This window comes from Euleptes europaea, chromosome 12 (genome assembly GCF_029931775.1).
Source record: "Euleptes europaea isolate rEulEur1 chromosome 12, rEulEur1.hap1, whole genome shotgun sequence".
NCBI classification, from domain to species: domain Eukaryota; kingdom Metazoa; phylum Chordata; class Lepidosauria; order Squamata; family Sphaerodactylidae; genus Euleptes; species Euleptes europaea.
In genome coordinates this window covers 51271731-51289315 of record NC_079323.1, presented here as the reverse complement: position 1 = coordinate 51289315, position 17585 = coordinate 51271731, and positions in this window count along the sequence as shown.

Here is a 17585-nt window from a genome sequence, read left to right as displayed (position 1 = left end):
GTGGAATGGAATGACCAGCTGTCTTACAGCTGTGCAACCAGTAGAAAAATACATACATTGCCTTTGAAACTATTACATTATATACCATTTGTCTGATTAAAAAAGAAGCAACCTTTGTGAAATCACTTCACCATATTCATAACTTTTCCATGAAGAAATTCAACAAGGTTGCAGTCTCTGAGGAGAAAACCAAATCTGTTCAGTTCTCTGGTGTACAAAACATTTATTGCAAATGTTACACAGTTGAACATGCCCTTAAAAAATCTCTAGTGTATATCTTGTATCACAGATTAAATTACAGCTTTTGTTTTTTTTAAAAAAATAGGACAGTTAAACAATGTGAGGTTATTAATCTGTCATATCCTTACCCTCAAAAGGAGCATTTTTTAAACCCAAAGGAATGTAAATGTACAAATGCCAACAAATAGTAATGGTGAATGAGGAAACAGTGGAAGTAGTTTATCTCAGTTTTTCAGGATTTTCCATATTATTAAGAAATGTCTGAAAGGATGAGTAAAATATTACCTTAAATTAATCTAACCTAAAAATGTTGATTTATTTCATGGTATGGATGAAATAAATATAGTGACAACCAAAAGAAAAACAAATGTGGACTGCATACGTGCCATGTTTGAAAAATTTAATATTTTATAATTTTAGCCTTTCCCTGGGTCCTTGGATAAGGTTAACTTAAAATCAAAACATTGGAATTCAATCAAAACCTGACAGTCTTTTTATCACAAATTTGCTTTTCCATTAAAAAAATACTTCTAAAAAAACTGGCAAATACTCACATCAGCCAAATAGTCCTTGTTTGAGTAATTTTTAAAGAGATTTTAAAATATGCCTACATTTTGATTTCCTAACTTTAATTGTATTGTATCTCAGAACTAGGCCAGGAGTCAGCATATTAATCTTTCACCTATAGTTCTGCCAGATGTGAAGAAATGCATCATCCTTTGGAGAATAAAGTAGCTCAAATCTCTGTATGCGCTTGAAGAGGAAACCTTATTCTCATCTCATGAAATGAATAGCAAAACTGAATAGCAAAACCCTTGCATGCCAAAGCTAGTTGGGTCATGAAAGAGGCTGTGGAACCAAAGACCTTCCTATTCCCATATAGTGTGAATAGAATAATGGATTATTTCCCATAATAATCCCTTTCTTTTCTTGGAAGACTGACCAGCCATTTTTCTGTGTCTCAACCTGGGTGTATCTATAATGCAAGAGAAAAAAAATCTTGAATATTATTATAGGCATGTAGCAAATATAGTTGCTGAGAAATGTATTCCTCTTATTTTTCAACACCCCTGTCCGTCATAACTCATAAACTAGCCTCGGTTCAGAATAGCTTTATTTGCTGTATTTCTTATTATGTTTTTCTGCCTCTATTTTTTTCTAATGCAAAAATTGGTTTTACCTATGGAAAGCTTTTCTTTTTATGTGGTTCTCCATACCATATGCTACCTTACTCTCCTCAAAAATGTCAAACTTTCTACTGTTCTGATTGTAAAGCTGGATAGAGCTGAATGGGTATATTTTTTTAATTTCTATATTCCTTCAATGAGTCTGGTTTTGTATATTTTAACCTGTTGATATATTGTTTTAGATTGTAACGGCTTATGGCCTTATACAATAAACTTGACTACTGTTCTGACAACAAGCCAGTTTAGGAACGTGATTAAACATTCTAGTTATAATGATACTTCATGCTAAAGAAATTATTGAACAATAACTTTTCCAGATTGCTCGAAGCAACAACTATTTATTTATTATTTATTTTATTCATGGATAACCCACCATCCTCCCCAATGGGGAATCAAAGTGGCTTACATCATTCTCATCTCCTTTATGTTATCCTCACAACAACCCCATGAAGCAGGTTAGGCCGAGAACATATGACCAGCGCAAGGTCACCAGCCAGCTTCCTGGATGAACACGGTTATATACCGTATATACTCGTGTATAAGCCGAGTTTTTCAGCCCAAAAAAAGGGCTGAAAAAGCCGAACTCGGCTTATACACGGGTCAATACGGTAGGAGAGGGGAGGGGGAGGAGGGAGGGAGGAGGGAGGGAGGAGGGAGGAGGGAGGAGGGAGGAACTTACCGCTGCCATCGCCGCCGCGCCCGGGAGCCTTTCTCCTGCCGGCAGGGGCCTGGAGGGGCCGGCAGGAGGTCCCTGCCGGCCGCTCCGCCGCCGCCCAGGCGCCCGGGCGCCTTTCTCCTGCCGGCAGGGTCCTTCCTTGGCCGGCAGAAGGTCCCTGCCGGCCGCTCCGCCGCCGCCCAGGCGCCCGGGCACCTTTCTCCTGCCGGCAGGGGCCTGGAGGGGCCAGCAGGAGGTCTCTGCCGGCCGCTCCGCCGCCGCCCAGGCGCCCGGCCGCCTTTCTTCTGCCAGCAGGGGCCTGGAGGGGCCGGCAGGAGGCCCCTGCCAGCTGCGCCGCCACCACCCACGCGCCCAGGTGCCTTCCTCCGGCCGGCAGGGGCCTGGAAAGGCCTCCTGCCGGCCCAGGAAGGCCACGCCGCCGATTCGCCGCATCTCCCGGTAAGTAGGGGGTTCAGGGGCTCTTCCCCCTCCCCCCCTTGGATGGCACTGGGGGTGGGGTGGGGTGGGGTGGGGCGGGAGGGCCTGGGAGGCCGGCGGGAGGGCGACCTGGGGCAGGGGCCCTGCGCTCTAAAATGGCGGCCGCCATTTTAGAGCGCAGCATTGCCGGTAAAGGGAATTTCTTATTGACCCTCGGCTTATACGCGGGTCAATAAGAAATTCCCTTTTCTGGCCTCAAATTTGGGGGGTCGGCTTATACTCGGGTCGGCTTATACCCGAGTATATACGGTAAATATCTCTACTATTAAAGTGTCCTGAGAATATGTTCCATGTAAAAAGCAAAACATAACTAGATTTATGTTATTTCTCTGTTTCTCAGCCTACATCTGTGTCATATTGAAAGGAAAATTATTTTACTATGTATCAGAATCAAATTCAGAGATGTACCTGGGGGCAAGATAATGAATTACACTTGTTCCTGTGAGGAGGAGAACTGAACTCTTTCTTGAAAATTGTCAGATGTTATGGCTAAATGAAAATGAAGAGTTGTTTCCCACCACAGGTCATAAAAATAAGTCTAGTAATATCGAACAATAGCTTATTGGTTTACAGAGATAACATCTCAGCATTTTATGGTTCGTGGCATGCGTACAATTGATTGGTGAGCATATCAGGGCATTATGACAGAGATCCAACTGCATGGTTGAACTGTCAGTTTTCTGAACAAGCATGTGAAAATTCTGTATTGGTGTGTATTGCGGATCTCCAAATGGCAGATTCTCAGCAGTCAACCCATGAAGGCTGCAGTGCTAAGCATGCTTGCTTGAAACTTTCATATCATGAAGACTTATTTCCAAGCGGAAGCATCTGGACTGCCATGTAAAAGTTTAATGATAATAAACATCAGTCATACAGTTTTTTATCTCACTCTTCTTCCAAGGAACTCAGGGCAGTGTATATGGTTTTCCATCCCTCCCCCTTCCCGCAGCCCAATCAATATTATCCTCACAACAACCTTGTGAAGTAAGTTAAGATGAGAGAGTAACTGTTTCCACCAGCAGATTTCTTAAGAACAACTATCTGGGTTGCATTAATACTACCTCTAGATGAGGGATCTGTGTTGGGACCAGTGCTTTTCAACCTGTTCATCAATGACCTGGAGTTGGGGTTAAACAGTGAAGTAGCCAAGTTTGCAGATGACACCAAATTATTTAGGGTGGTTAAAACCAAATCCGACTGTGAAGAGCTCCAGAAGGATCTCTACATACTGGAAGAATGGGCATTAAAATGGGAAAAGAGATTCAATGTGAGTAAGTGTAAAGTGATGCATATTGGGGCAAAAAATCCCAACTGCACATATACACTGATGGGATCTGTGCTGGCAGCAACAGACCAAGAAAGGGATCTTGGGGTGGCAGTGGATAGCTCAATGAAGATGTCAACTCAGTGTGCGGCTGCTGTAAAAAAGGCAAATTCCGTGCTGGCCATAATTAGACGAGGAATAGAGAATAAAACTGCTGATATCATACTGCCCTTGTACAAATGTATGGTGAGACCACACTTGGAATACTGTGTACAATTCTGGTCACCACACCTAAAAAAGGATATTACAGAGCTTGAGAAGGTGCAGAAAAGAGCAACCAAAATGATTAGGGGACTAGAGCAATTGTCCTATGGGGAGCGGTTAAGACGCTTAGGGCTGTTTAGCTTGGAAAGAAAGCGGCTAAGGGGGGACATGATAGAGGTCTATAAAATTATGCATGGTTTGGAAAGAGAGGACAGGGAGAAGTTTTTCTCCCTCTCCCATAATACTAGAATGCGGGGTCATCTGCTAAAGCTGGAGGGTGAGAGATTCAAAACAGATAAAAGGAAGTATTTTTTCACACAACCCATAGTTAAATTGTGGAACTCCCTGCCCCAGGATGTAGTGATGGCTGCCAGCTTGGAGGACTTTAAGAGGGGAGTGGGCATATTCATGGAGGAAAGGGGTATTCATGGCTATTAGTTAGAATGGATATTAGTCATGCTGCATACCTATTCTCTCTAGTATCAGAGGAGCATGCCTATAATTTTGGGTGCGGTGGAACACAGGCAGGATGGTGCTGCTGCAGTCGTCTTGTTTGTGGCTTCCTAGAGGCCCCTGGTTGGCCACTGTGTGAACAGACTGCTGGACTTGATGGTAGGGCTGTCAATTCGGTTCGGTCCGAACCAAAAATCAACCGAATTTCCCCTGATTCGGTGCTTTTCTGTTCGGACGGATCCGAACTCAAAACTGGCGGGCAACCGGGGGGGCCGAATTCAGCGAGTTCGGGAGTTCGTGAATAAATCCGGCAAATTCGGCCGTCAGTAAGCAGCATAACCGTCAGTAAGCAGCATTCTCCTCCCCCGGCCAATCGGTGGGCAAGCTGGGTCTTCTTCTGGCCAATCAGTCAGGATTGAGTACTGGAGGAATCAGCTGATGTGCGGCCCGGCCAGGGAGAGAGAGAGAGCGAAATCCTCGTGTGTGTGTGTGGGGTGCTTGTGCACATTCGCTCCTTTCTGTGGCTGCAGGGGGCGCATTTTTTGGGGTGCAGACACAAAACTTTCACTGGAACTTCAGATGAAGCTTCTTAAGGTACCCCCCAAGTTTTGTAAACATTGGGTCAGGGGGTCCCGAGATATGGGCTCCCCCCTTTTTCTTTCCATGGCTGCAGGGGGCGCATTTTTGGGGGTACAAATCCCAAACTTTGAGCGGAGTTTCAGACCAGTGTTCTTAAGATACCCCCCAAGTTTTGTAAACATTGGGTCAGGGGGTCTCGAGATATGGGCTCTCCCCCTTTTCCCTCCCCCCCTTTTCCATTTATGTGGCTGCAGGGGGCGCTTTTTTGGGGATATAGCCCCCAAACTTTTAGCATAGCTTCAGTGAATTATTCTTAAGATACTACCCAAGTTTTGTAAAGATGGGTTCAGTGGGGGCAGAAATATCACCTCCCCCTTTTCTCTTTCCATGGCTGCAGGGGGCGCATTTTTGGGGGTGCAGACACAAAACTTTCACTGGAACTTCAGATTAAGCTTCTTAAGGAACCCCCCAAGTTTTGTGAACATTGGGTCAGGGGGTCCCGAGATATGGGCTTTCCCCTTTCCCCTATTGGGATGAATGCGGCAGCTGATCTGATCCTGTGTGCATCTCCTCTCCAGAGCAAAACGTTCCGTGCCTAATTGGAATCATCTTGGATTACAGCCCCTCTTGATGGAACAGAAGACAGCCACAGTAAGACCCCTTTGGGGGCTTTAATCTATAATTTTTCTCCTGTGTATGTGTGTGTGTGTGTGGGGAAAGCAGAGTCTGTGTGTGTGTGGGGAGGGAGCAGTTTCTGTGGGTGGGGGGGGAAGCCAAAGGGGGCTTTCGTCGGTTCTGCCTGGGGTGTGTGTTCCCCCTCGAGTCTCTCGCTCCCTGGTTTGAGGGGGGAGGTTTCAGTTGTGTGTTGCAAAGGTGTTGTTTAACAAGGTTGTGTTTGCAGTTGTTTTGCTAATTTATCCGCTGTTGTCGGGCTGGGAGCTTTGTGCGTGGGCGGCAAGCTCTGCTGAGAGATGCACAACATTAAGGGTGGGGGGACCCCTTTCAGGGCCCATATCTCAGCCCCCCCTGACCCAATCTTTACAAAACTTGGGGAGTCTTTCAATAAACGTCCTTTGAAGCTCTGCCAAAAGTTTGGGACCTCTAAGCCCAAAAATGCCCCCCCCCAGAGCCGCGGAAAGGCGCGGTTGTGTTTTTAATGGCTTTATTTCCAAGCCGAATTTTTTTCCGAACTTTGAATTCCCGCCGAATTGAACGGATCCGAAGTGGGGGAGTTCGGACTTCGGCACGTACCGAACCCACAAGGGCCAAATTCGGCCGAATCCGAACTGTACCGAATTTTTTTTTTTTGACAGCCCTACTTGATGGGCCTTGGTCTGGTCCAGCAGGGCCTTTCTTATGTTCTTGTGTTCTTATTAAAATATGCAAGAATGCTTTTCTCAATCATAGATACATTCATTCTGTTACTGCATATTTTCTTAAGGGATGTGCATTTGGAGCACAATCCTACATTTCATCTTGATTAAAAGCACAATCTTGTAAGGGTACTGTGTGTGTGTGTGTGGGGGGGAGTGCTAATAAAGATTTTGTATTTTTCTACTGGTGTTAGTCCAGAATGTTGGACTGAGTTGGGGAAGGTGAGTTGTATTTTTAATTTGTTTTTATTCACATGTTTTACCTTTGTTATGTGTCCTATTCTAGTCATTACTTTGAGTTTGTAAAGACAAACTTTGCTAGCTCTAAATATCAAATTCCTCAGCGGTCTCACAACTTTAGACCAGTTTCTCCTGCTGATTCCAAGAACAGAGAATTGAAATAATTTTTATCTTAAGTATTAATCATTGCAGAGAACTACGGCAGGTCTATGGAAAGCAGCACAGCATGATCTCCTTCCCCATTCTCACAGCCTGATCATAGCTATCCTTGGATAACAAGCTGATGATTAGCCTACACTTTCAAGAGGCAAATCACTGTCAGAAGAGAATCGAGAGTTGGCATTCCCTGACAAAGTCAGGGCTCTTGATTCACTTTCATCTTGAAATACAGGACTGTGTAATCAGTACCAGCAACCTTATCACTGGTATGCAAAGGTGTACTGATACTAGAGACACAAAAAAGGTAACAGTCCCCTGTGCGAGCACCGGGTCATTCCTGACCCATGGGGTGACATCACATCCCAACGTTTCCTAGGCAGACTTTGTTTATGGGGTGGTTTGCCAGTGCCTTCCCCAGTCATCTTCCCTTTACCCCCAGCAAGCTGGGGACTCATTGGACCGAACTCGGAAGGATGGAAGGCTGAGTCAACCTTGAGCCGGCTACCTGAAACCAACTCCCGTCGGGATCAAACTCAGGTCGTGAGCAGAGCTTGGACTGCAGTACTGCAGCTTAGCACTCTGTGCCACAGGGCTCAATGCTAGAGACACAAACTGGCCTATAAATGCCTTGATAAAGCTAGGGATTTGTGGCTGAAAAGCTTTGGAACTGGTTATCCATGAATCTGTACTTGCCTCGATAGGCTAGAAACACTGAAAATTACACTTTGAACCATTGCTCCAGTTACTCAGGGAAGGAAATGATGTATGGTTCTATTGTCCCTCTTCAATAGTACAGGATTTCATGACCCTCTCCAGTGACTCTAACTCAAAATCCCTAGAGGAGGAGCCAAAGTCACTGAATGAGGAGGACCAGAAGGACCAGGAAGGGCCTGGAACTGCAGAGCCACTTTCATACAATTCCTCGACATTGTCAGAGGCTGCCCTGTTGGAACTGCAAGTGAGACCTTGCCGCTGGCCCCTGAGATAGCTGCCATACCTCCACGGTGCAGGTCTTCAACCCGAGCCCTGAGCCCTCTGGGACCCATCTCTTCTTTGCAATAATGGCGGTTACATAAGATCTGGGCCAAAGTGGCCCAAAGGAGGCAAAGCCCCGGAATGCCTGTTCATAACGCTATCCCAGAGCCAGGCAGTGACGTGATACTTCTCAGGATCCTGGCCAAACCCAGCGCAGCCACAGGAGCTCAACACTTGCCAGAAGTGCAACTGAGCCTGATTGCCTCCCAGACTGTTTAGGCTGAGGCTTGGGAAGGTTGATTTGCAGGATCAACCAGTCCCCTAGGCACAACCACTCCAGCTCCAGGCAAAGCTCCAAGCCTCACTATCTAGACCTGAAGGCACTGTTCAGAGGAGACCTGTTCAAAGGGCCTGCAAACAGACCTCACATGGAAAAGAATTCCAATATACTTCCACCACCTATTTCTTGTCACTACTCACCAGATGTCTGGGAAATGTAGGGTAGGGCCTCATTAATAGGATACATAAATATTCAGGGTTTCCAGATCTCCCACTATAGCTGTAATGGCAGACCTCCTACTGGCAGCCTTCCAACCTCTGCTGCCACTTGGTGAGCTGACTAGGGGAAAAATAAGACAAAAACTGCCCTTGCATCAATGGTGTGACATCATTTCTGGGGAGAACCCAGAAGGGATGTCACGCTGCTCTAGGAGTCAGTGGAACCTCAATGAAGCGTAACAGTGTTGTAAGTTAAAAGCACCTTGCCTTTCTCAATAACTGGGCAACCACATTCTTGCCCAGATGAAATTTGCAAGCATTTTTCAAAGATAGCTTCATGTACTGGGTTCTTTGTTGTTGTTTCTTCTTTGGTAGATTAAATCAGAACATGGATCTGTGGGCCCAGTCTGGCTTCTGCAGGAAAGTTGAAATTTATCTCCTGGTCACAGCTGTCACTTGAACACTGGGGAGCAAAGCCAGATCCAGGAGTACACCAAAGAATACATTTTGTGAATCATTGGTTCCTGTAGGTTATCCGGGCTGTGTGACCGTGGTCTTGGTATTTTCTTTCCTGATGTTTCGCCAGCAGCTGTGGCAGGCATCTTCAGAGGAGTCACACAGTCACATAGCCCGGATAACCTACAAGAACCAATGAACTCTGACCGTGAAAGCCTTCGACAATATTTTGTGAATCCTCTGTGTAATGCTTAGTATGGTAGACCAACGAGAATTGGTAGAAAAGAGCACCTTAAAGACTAACAAAATTTCTGGCAGCTTTGGTGAGTGACAGCTCACTTCTTCAGATTCACCTGGAATGTGTGTGTCCATATATACTTAAGTAGAGAAGAGTGAATTAGAGACACAATGGCAATAGAATGTAAATGTCAAAAGCAGGCATGATTGGATTCGATGTGATATGCAGAGGGACAGTAGGCATGGAGAAATCAGCATTGGTAATGAGACAAGAATCCCAGATCTCTATTCAATCCAGGAAAATTCATAGTCTTAAGCTTATTAATTGTAATTCAGCAGTCTTTCTTTCTAATGTCCCATCGAAATCCCTTTGTAAGAGAACTGCTACTCTTAAATCAGCAACTGAATGTCCTAGAAGGTTAAAACGTTCCTCTGCTGGTTTCTGAGAGTTGTTCGTATATGACATACGAACTATATGCAGCACTTTTCAACACATGGGTTAAAAGAATTTGTTACAAAATATAAGCAATAAGAATAGGTTAAATGATTTATTATCCATTCTTATTATCCATACTTGTATGCTGTCCTGTATATATTTAGGGTTTTTTTTTTTTTTTGTCTAATACAAATTGGGATGCATACACACAATGTTCACACATGGAGTTCTGACTCAGAAGACAGATTCCCAGTAATGAGGTAACACCTGGGGAGAATTCCTATCATTTATTATTTAAATCAAGAGGAAAGGAACACCCAATGGTCGGAAAGATATCTAGTCTCAGTCTATTGTTCCAAACAAGCATCTCCAAAGGTGATTAGACTGAAACATGGCAGGTGTAAAAACAAAATCTGACCTAATGTCATTGCTGGAAAATGATGCATTTGTTCTAGCATACTTTCCATTCCACAGTTACTACCAGGATATGTCTCTCTGAGGTAATATGTCTCTATGTTTGTATTTAACATACCTTCCAGTCTGCTCCTATGGTCAGGATACGCCCTTTGAAGCTAATAATGCCACAATAAATATAATCCAGGCATGACTGCAACCTGGAAAAAAAAATCTAATTGCTATGGATATGCTATATGGTATTTTTGAAATGGATAAATATAAAATAGAGGGCAGACAAGGCCTTAAGTCCTCGGTGAAATTAATGACTGCATCTGAACTAATACATCATGGTTAAGGTGCAAAGAGAACACAATTCCACTTATCAAGGAAACAAATTAGAGGGCCCACTTGTTAGCTGTCTACATTTCTCATACAGAACAGACAGAATTAATACATTAAAAGCTGCATCATTTCATTTTTGTTCTTCTTTAAATATATAAAAGGATCTTGCAAGCAGAACCCCTTGCAAGATACACGATTTGTTGCTGAAAACTCACTCCAGCAATGAAAATGACTCTGTTTATGCTAGAAGGGAGAAGCCACAGAAGAAGAGTCATTATATTGTTCCTGCGTCTTTCACCCCTAATATATGAGGCACATTTCCCAGTAAAGAGAAAATCAATATTCTTTTGGAGTTGCCTTGGATTCCAAGTTGAGAAGCCTTTTTACTCACTGCACAGGGGTGACTAAGAATGATTCTGAGAAATTATGCAGGGATGTTTTTTACAAAGCATATGCTCCCTTCAGTAGTTTCTAATTGCACGGCGCAGGCTTGTCTCAGCTGGTGAAGGAAACATTTCAAAAAGCATTGAGAGTTTAAAAGCTGTTTAGCTCTTTCGTTTATCACCTGTATCAGGACCAAACTATACAAGGCACAAGAGATATTAAAAAAGGCTCTAAAAAAGATGAAATGCAGCTTTAAAGCCTTACATGGCTGGGACCCTCATATCTTCGGGACTGTCTCTCCTGGTACACACACACCCCCCGAAAGATGTTACGTTCTGCTGAAAACAACTTGCTGGGGGTCCCCAGCCCTAGGAGTGTGCATCTGTCCTCAACAAGAGCGAGGGCTTTTTCAGCCCTGGCTCCAGCCTGGTGGAATGCTCTGCCTAGTAACGTCAGGGCAATGCATAATGCTTGCCAGGCCCCGCAGCTCCACCAGCAGGAGCTTTGCGGGGCCGCAGCAGACATGAGCTGAGTGCATGCGCACATGGTGCAGCACATGCACACACCCTGCGCGACGTGCCTACGTCACTTTCGGGTCTACCCAGAAGCGACGCGGGCACTCTAGCGATCCCGAGTTCGGCCGGGTCTACCCAGAAGCGACGCGGGCACTCTACCCAGAAGCGATCCCGAGTTCGGCCGGGATCGCAGAGTGCCCGCGTCGCTTCTGGGTAGACCCGAAAGTGACGTAGGCACGTCGCACAGGGTGTGTGCATGCGCTGCACCATGTGCGCACGCATTCCACTCATGTTTGCTATGGTTTCCATAGAGTTTCAGCCGAGGTTGCCAGCGCATCCGCGTTGCTTCCGGGTAAACCCAGAAGTGACATGCAAGGGCATGCTGTGCCTGCCGGCCCTCAGCTGGCCGGCGGGCAACCTGGTGGATTGGCGGGATTTTACCCGCCACCGCCGGGCACCTGGCAACCCTAGCCCTGCGGGACCTGAAAAAGTTCCACAGGGCCTGTAAGACAGAGCTATTCCACCAGGCCTTCAACAGAAGGTAGCCCCAGGTAGTATTAATGCTGGCCTCCATACTCTTCACCCGCCCTTTTGCTCTTTTATAACTAGTGTAATTATGGAGGGGGGGCCTGCCTGCTTGGCCTTTTTATTAAGTTGCAGCATGTACGACATCATTTGGCATTAGGGTTGCCAGCCTTCAGGTAGTAGCTGGAGGTCTCCTGCTGTTACAACTGATCTCCAGCAGATAGAGATCATTTCACCTGGAGAAAATGGCTGCTTTGGCAATTGGACACTATGGCATTGAAGTCCCTCCCCTCCCCAAACCCTGCCCTCCTCAGGCTCTGCTCCCAAAACCTCCCGCCAGTTGCAGAGGGACCTGGAAACCCTATTTGGCATGCCTTCTATTTTTAATAATTTGTGAATTGGCATTTATTGTTTTAACTGTTTTGTGTGTGTGCACGTAAATTGTAATTTTATTGCTGGAAGGATCTTAACACCTCATTCTGCTCTGTGTGTAGATCAGGCCTCTGGACTGATTTGATTAGTAGTTTACTTTCAAAGCTAGAAGAATTAATATCCACAAGTAAAAATGCTGAAAAAAACCAATTCCACTTTAACAGGCAGATATTTCTGCCATGTGATCATTGATATTTTTCATGATAAATTTATGAGAGAGGGACATGTTTTGGAAACATGTGATAGACATATGATGTGATAGACATGCAAAGGAGCTATGTTCTCCTTTGTGTTCATCTGTCTTTCCTTTCGTGTATTTCATTGTTTAGTAAGTAGGGTTACCAACCTCCGGGATGGCTAGAGAGAGCCAGCGTGGTGTAGTGGTTAAGAGCAGTGGTTTGGAGCAGTGGAGTCTGATCTGGAGAACCGGGTTTGATTCCCCGCTCCTCCACATGAGCAGTGGAGGCTAATCTGGTGAACTGGATTTGTTTCCCCACTCCTACACATGAAGCCAGCTGGGTGACCTTGGGCAAGTCATGCTCTCCCAGCCTCACCTACCTCACGGGGTGTCTGTGGTGGGGAGGGGAAGGGGATTTTAAGCCAGTTTGAGTCTCCCTTAAGTGGTAGAGAAAGTCGGCATATAAAAACCAACTCTTCTTCTACTAGCTGGAGATCTCCTGCTATTACAAGCTGATAGAGATCAATTCACCTGGAGAAAATGGCGGCTTTGGCAGTTGGACGCAATGGCATTGAAGTCCCTCTCCAAACCCCACCCTCCTCAGGCTCCACCCCAAAAACCTCCTGCCGATGGCAAAGAGGGACCTGCCAACCCCACTAGTAAGAAAGGCACACAGCAGACATATCATCTGCATAACACATGAATCAACCAACCTAAAGATAAAAACAAAACATTGCTATTGGACAAATTGTAGGCACACCAGCTCCTCTCAGTGTTCGGTACTTGGTTTGTTCATCGTCCCCATCTTCAAGGCTCTAGGAGAAGTAGGCAAGACTGAAGACGGAAAGGGCCAAGGCTTAAAGCCAAGGTCCATATAATGCTGCATCCTTCCTCTTGGCTCAAGACGGCTGCTGTTTCTGAACTGGCTGGAATGATCCATAAATAAACATATGTCAGTTGTAGTTTTATACCTAACTGATATTGCAGGTTATGGACAACTTAAGAGCAACACTAATAACAAATGTCAATGTTAGATACTGACCTATGAAATCAGTGACAGAATGCAACTCCCTTGTGCCCCTCCAGCTGCAACATACTGATCTCTAGGAGTGTGCTTCGGGGGGAAAGAAGTGTTATAATTTTGTTCCCTGATTTAGGGGGTGGGTAATTGCTGATTTTCAGGTAGGACATTACTAGTTTGGGATTCAAATCCATGTGTGTGTGTTTTGTGAGGGGTTGTCTGGAATTTTGGGACCATTATTGTCAATGGGAAACCAATTCAAGGGTCTGGGGCAGCTGTTTTTAAAGATGATGCCACCAAATTTGCACACAACACAATCTTCTAATCTAAAGACTCAATAAGATTACCCTCAAAGTTGGTTCCTCTCTGTGCAGGCACATTTATCTCCACTGATTCCTGTTGGGGAGCAGAGAATGGTGGAGGCTTGGAAGAAGATTGCCAGAGACTGGCATTTAAACAAATGAGCCTGGCTTTTGCTGGGGAGGGTGGAATACACATTTAATAATAATAAAATAAAAAACTGCTGTCTGTATACTTTTATAATGTAACCTGACAGTGACTAACAGTAAATAGGTTTTTAAAAATTACCTTTTGCCGAAAACTCCGTATTTGCCATCCTTCCTTGTTGTGGTCCATTGTTTGCTGCCCCAGCCCTATGTGTGGGGAGGGAACGGAGTGGGGGAAGGGGGTTACTGCCACCCCAGGGGAAACCCATACCCTGGTAACCTACTGGCATGATCTTACCCAAGAATGACTAGTACACCATAGCTGGAGTAAACAGGCCACAACTTTATTGATTACAGCATTAGGCATTGGCAAGCATGAAGGGCAGGATCCCGGGATCAGCTGACCCGTCTGTCAGATGATAACACCCTGCGCCCAACCCGTCTGCTGGGCGCAGCCTGAGATGGTAGTATGCCGGGTCCCCACATGGGCGGAAGCCAACTGTGTGGTCCACTGTAGGGTCTCCCGTACAAATACTAACCAGGGTCAACTTTTCTTAACTTCCAAGATCAGACGAGATCAGGCTTGCCGCCTGTGCATCTTGGATAACGTCCACTGTAGGGGTACCTTAATTAGTACTGCTACTATTCAAGGAATCCCTGGAGGAGGAAGAGGAAGCACAACAAAGGGAAAGGGAAAGAACATGGGAGTTGTAGGGCCAAGCTGCATGATATGTGTGTTTATGAGTTGTCTCCAGGTTTACTACTTTGATCAGAGTCACACATCAGCATCAAGAACCTCAGTTTAAAAGCCATAGAAGCCAATTTTGCTGGTGAGGGGCAGCACAGTTGGAGGAGGAGGTTCTTGGTACTCCTCCAGCCTCTTTCCTGATCTAAAAGAATCCCCAGTGGGAAGTTATTCACATAAATTTGGAACTGCACTCCTATCTCAACACAGACTGTTCCACGAAACCTCCTTGTCTGTGGCTTGTCTCCAAAAGTGATTAGCTTGGAGCACTCTCCTCCTGATCCCTCGCAAAGGATCAGATTGGAAAGGAGAAACGCCATTGCCTCGGCGATCAAAGAGAAACAAGAATCCTGCTGCTGATGGTAAGCACCTGAACATGAAATACCACACCGATTTTTCAGGGGGTGCTTTTGTAATGCCTAAGTATTCTTAATTTGTGTTACTGTTCCATAGAATATCCCAAAAGAGAGATTTTCATGTGTAGTTTTGGCTTAGGAATTTCAGAATGCAGACCCCTGCTGATGTCCATGCAATGTTGCCCTGGGGATAAGGGATCCTGAGGAATGACATGCAGGGGGTCAGCAGTAGGAAAGGTAAATCTGTAGAAATTGTCCCTTTAGTCTAGATCCAACCCATTAAATACTTATCAGAGCCGACCGGAGCTTTCTCACAATACTGTGTTGCACCAGTAGAAATTTCAATTTAATTCGAAAGATTCTTTTAGATTTAAGGATTCTTAAAGATTTAAGGATTCTTAAAAGAAGAAGAAGAGTTGGTTTATATATGCCAACTTTCTCTACCACTTATGGGAGACTCAAACTGGCTTACAATCACCTTCCCTTCCCCTCCCCACAACAGACACCCTGTGAGGTAGGTGAGGCTGAGAGAGCTCTAACAGAGCTGTAACTTGCCCAAGGGCACCCAGCTGGCTTCATGTGTAGGAGTGGGGAAACAGATCCGGTTCACCAGATTCGCCTCCGCCGCTCATGTGGAGGAGTGGGGAATCAAACCCGGTTCTCCAGATCAGAGTCCACCGCTCCAAACCACTGCACTTAACCACAACACCACGCTGGCTCTCCAGGATGAAAATACCTAGAGAGCTGCTATTTCATATACTGACTGTTATAATTTGAGCTAGGATAACAGTCACACTTATGCACTTTATCCTTTTATAAATAAATAGGATCTACTTCTAATTAATTGTGCTTAGAAATAAATAACTATTCTTAGGAATGTAAAGTTTCCATAAGCCAGATCTTGTGGAAGTTTTCTATGTTTTGTATTTCCCTCATGTCACTTTCAAGATCATTGAGTGCCAAAAGCAATATTATTAATGCAACTCAGGAGGAGTTCTGCATAGCCAGAGGACATAATGGCTACAATCAAGCCACAGAGGTATAATCTCAGCAAGAGAAAAATTGTGAGAAATAGATGGAAGAACATATTGTTTAATAAGCCAGAACCTGAAAAATACCAAAAGAAATTGGTGCACCCCTACCAGCCAGGCTAGGGCCAGCTGCACAGTGGGGAACCTTGCACCCCCCTCTTACAATAATTTCCTCTTACTCCCCTCCTGGTAGCCAAATGGGGAACCAAAGCTGCTTCTATTGTTCTCTCCTTCATTTTATCTTCACCACAACCCTGTCAGGTAAGGTAAGCTGAGAGTGTGTGACTGGCTCTAGGTTACTTAGGATTTTAACCTGTATCCCCCAAATCCTAGTCTAAAACTCTAACCACTACACAGCACTGGCTTTCTGCAGTGACTGATGTTGCACACTAGCAAGCAGCCAGATCAGAGTAAGTCATGCAAACTGTGGGGTAGCAAGTTCCCTTAGTTGCTGCTGGGCCTGGCCCCTATGAGTCTTCCCTCAAAGGCCAAAACAGCCCTGGAAAAGGTCTTGCCCATCCCCCTGCCTTTTACTGACAGAAACCAAGGCTTGAAGGATGGCAATAATTTGTGGTTGCCTATCATCAGCTAGTGAAGGCATTCAATTCTTAAAGCTACAGGTGCGGCTTCTATTATTTTTGGAGTTTTCAACCCACACAAAGTATTTTATTGGGGGAACTCCTATATGCAGAAATGTAAATCAGGGATGATACCATTTGGTGTGAACATGGCCTAAGTGTTCTAGTTAGATTTTATATCTATCAGGATGTCTGCAAATGAGCAATTACCTGGACTCAAACCCTTACCACCACTGAGGCCCTGGAGCCAGCATACCTACCTGGTCCACAGCCATCAGAAGGGGGCCATGGGGCAAAGCAGAGGTGGCCCCAAGTCCATTGCCAGTCTTGTTGAGGGGAGTTGGCCACCCCAGGCTTGGTGCTGCCACTGCTGGGGACCCAGTTGACAGTGTGGAGCTTGGCACTACAATGGCTTGATGGAAAGGAGCCTGAGCCTATGAGACCTGGGGATGAGCTAGGCCAAAACTGCAAGCTGTCTGCAAAGGAAGAAGAAGATCCTCTAATAAGGCAGTATGAAGAGAGCCTTCTCCTGGCCCCAGCTCATGATGTCATCAGCCAGCACCAGGGAACAGGCTGTTTTCTTAAAGCAGCCTAGAGAATCCCTCAGAGCTGGCCACCAGCAGATTAATGAGAGCCACCTGGCCCAAGCAAACAAGCACAGCAGGGCTAGATCCAGGTGCAGAGGAAATTGGAGAGAGGTGGCTGAATAGCCTCTTTAAGGGTGGAGGAAGCAGGACAAAGCTAGAATGAAGAAATAATAGGAGGGATCCAGAGAAGGAGGCAGCACAATGCTTGGCACTGAGGTGGAGTGCTGCTCAAGGGGAAGATGGGAAGGACCTGGGGTACATGGCTGGCATCCTACCAAACCGCCGTTATGAGGCTTGAGAGGAACCAGTGCAGATAATATGATAGCAGATAGTAAAAAGGCTGAACACTCAAAAGATTTTTTTTTTTTACAAATGGATATATCTGTTGAGTTAACCTTTCCATTAACTGGCTTTCCCATACTCCTCACCACCCCAGGAAAAGACCATATGGGAAAGCAGAAACTGCAGTACTGCCAGAAAAAATGCCCAGATCCAATTTGGATCTGAAAATTGGAGGTGTTTTGTTTTACATTAG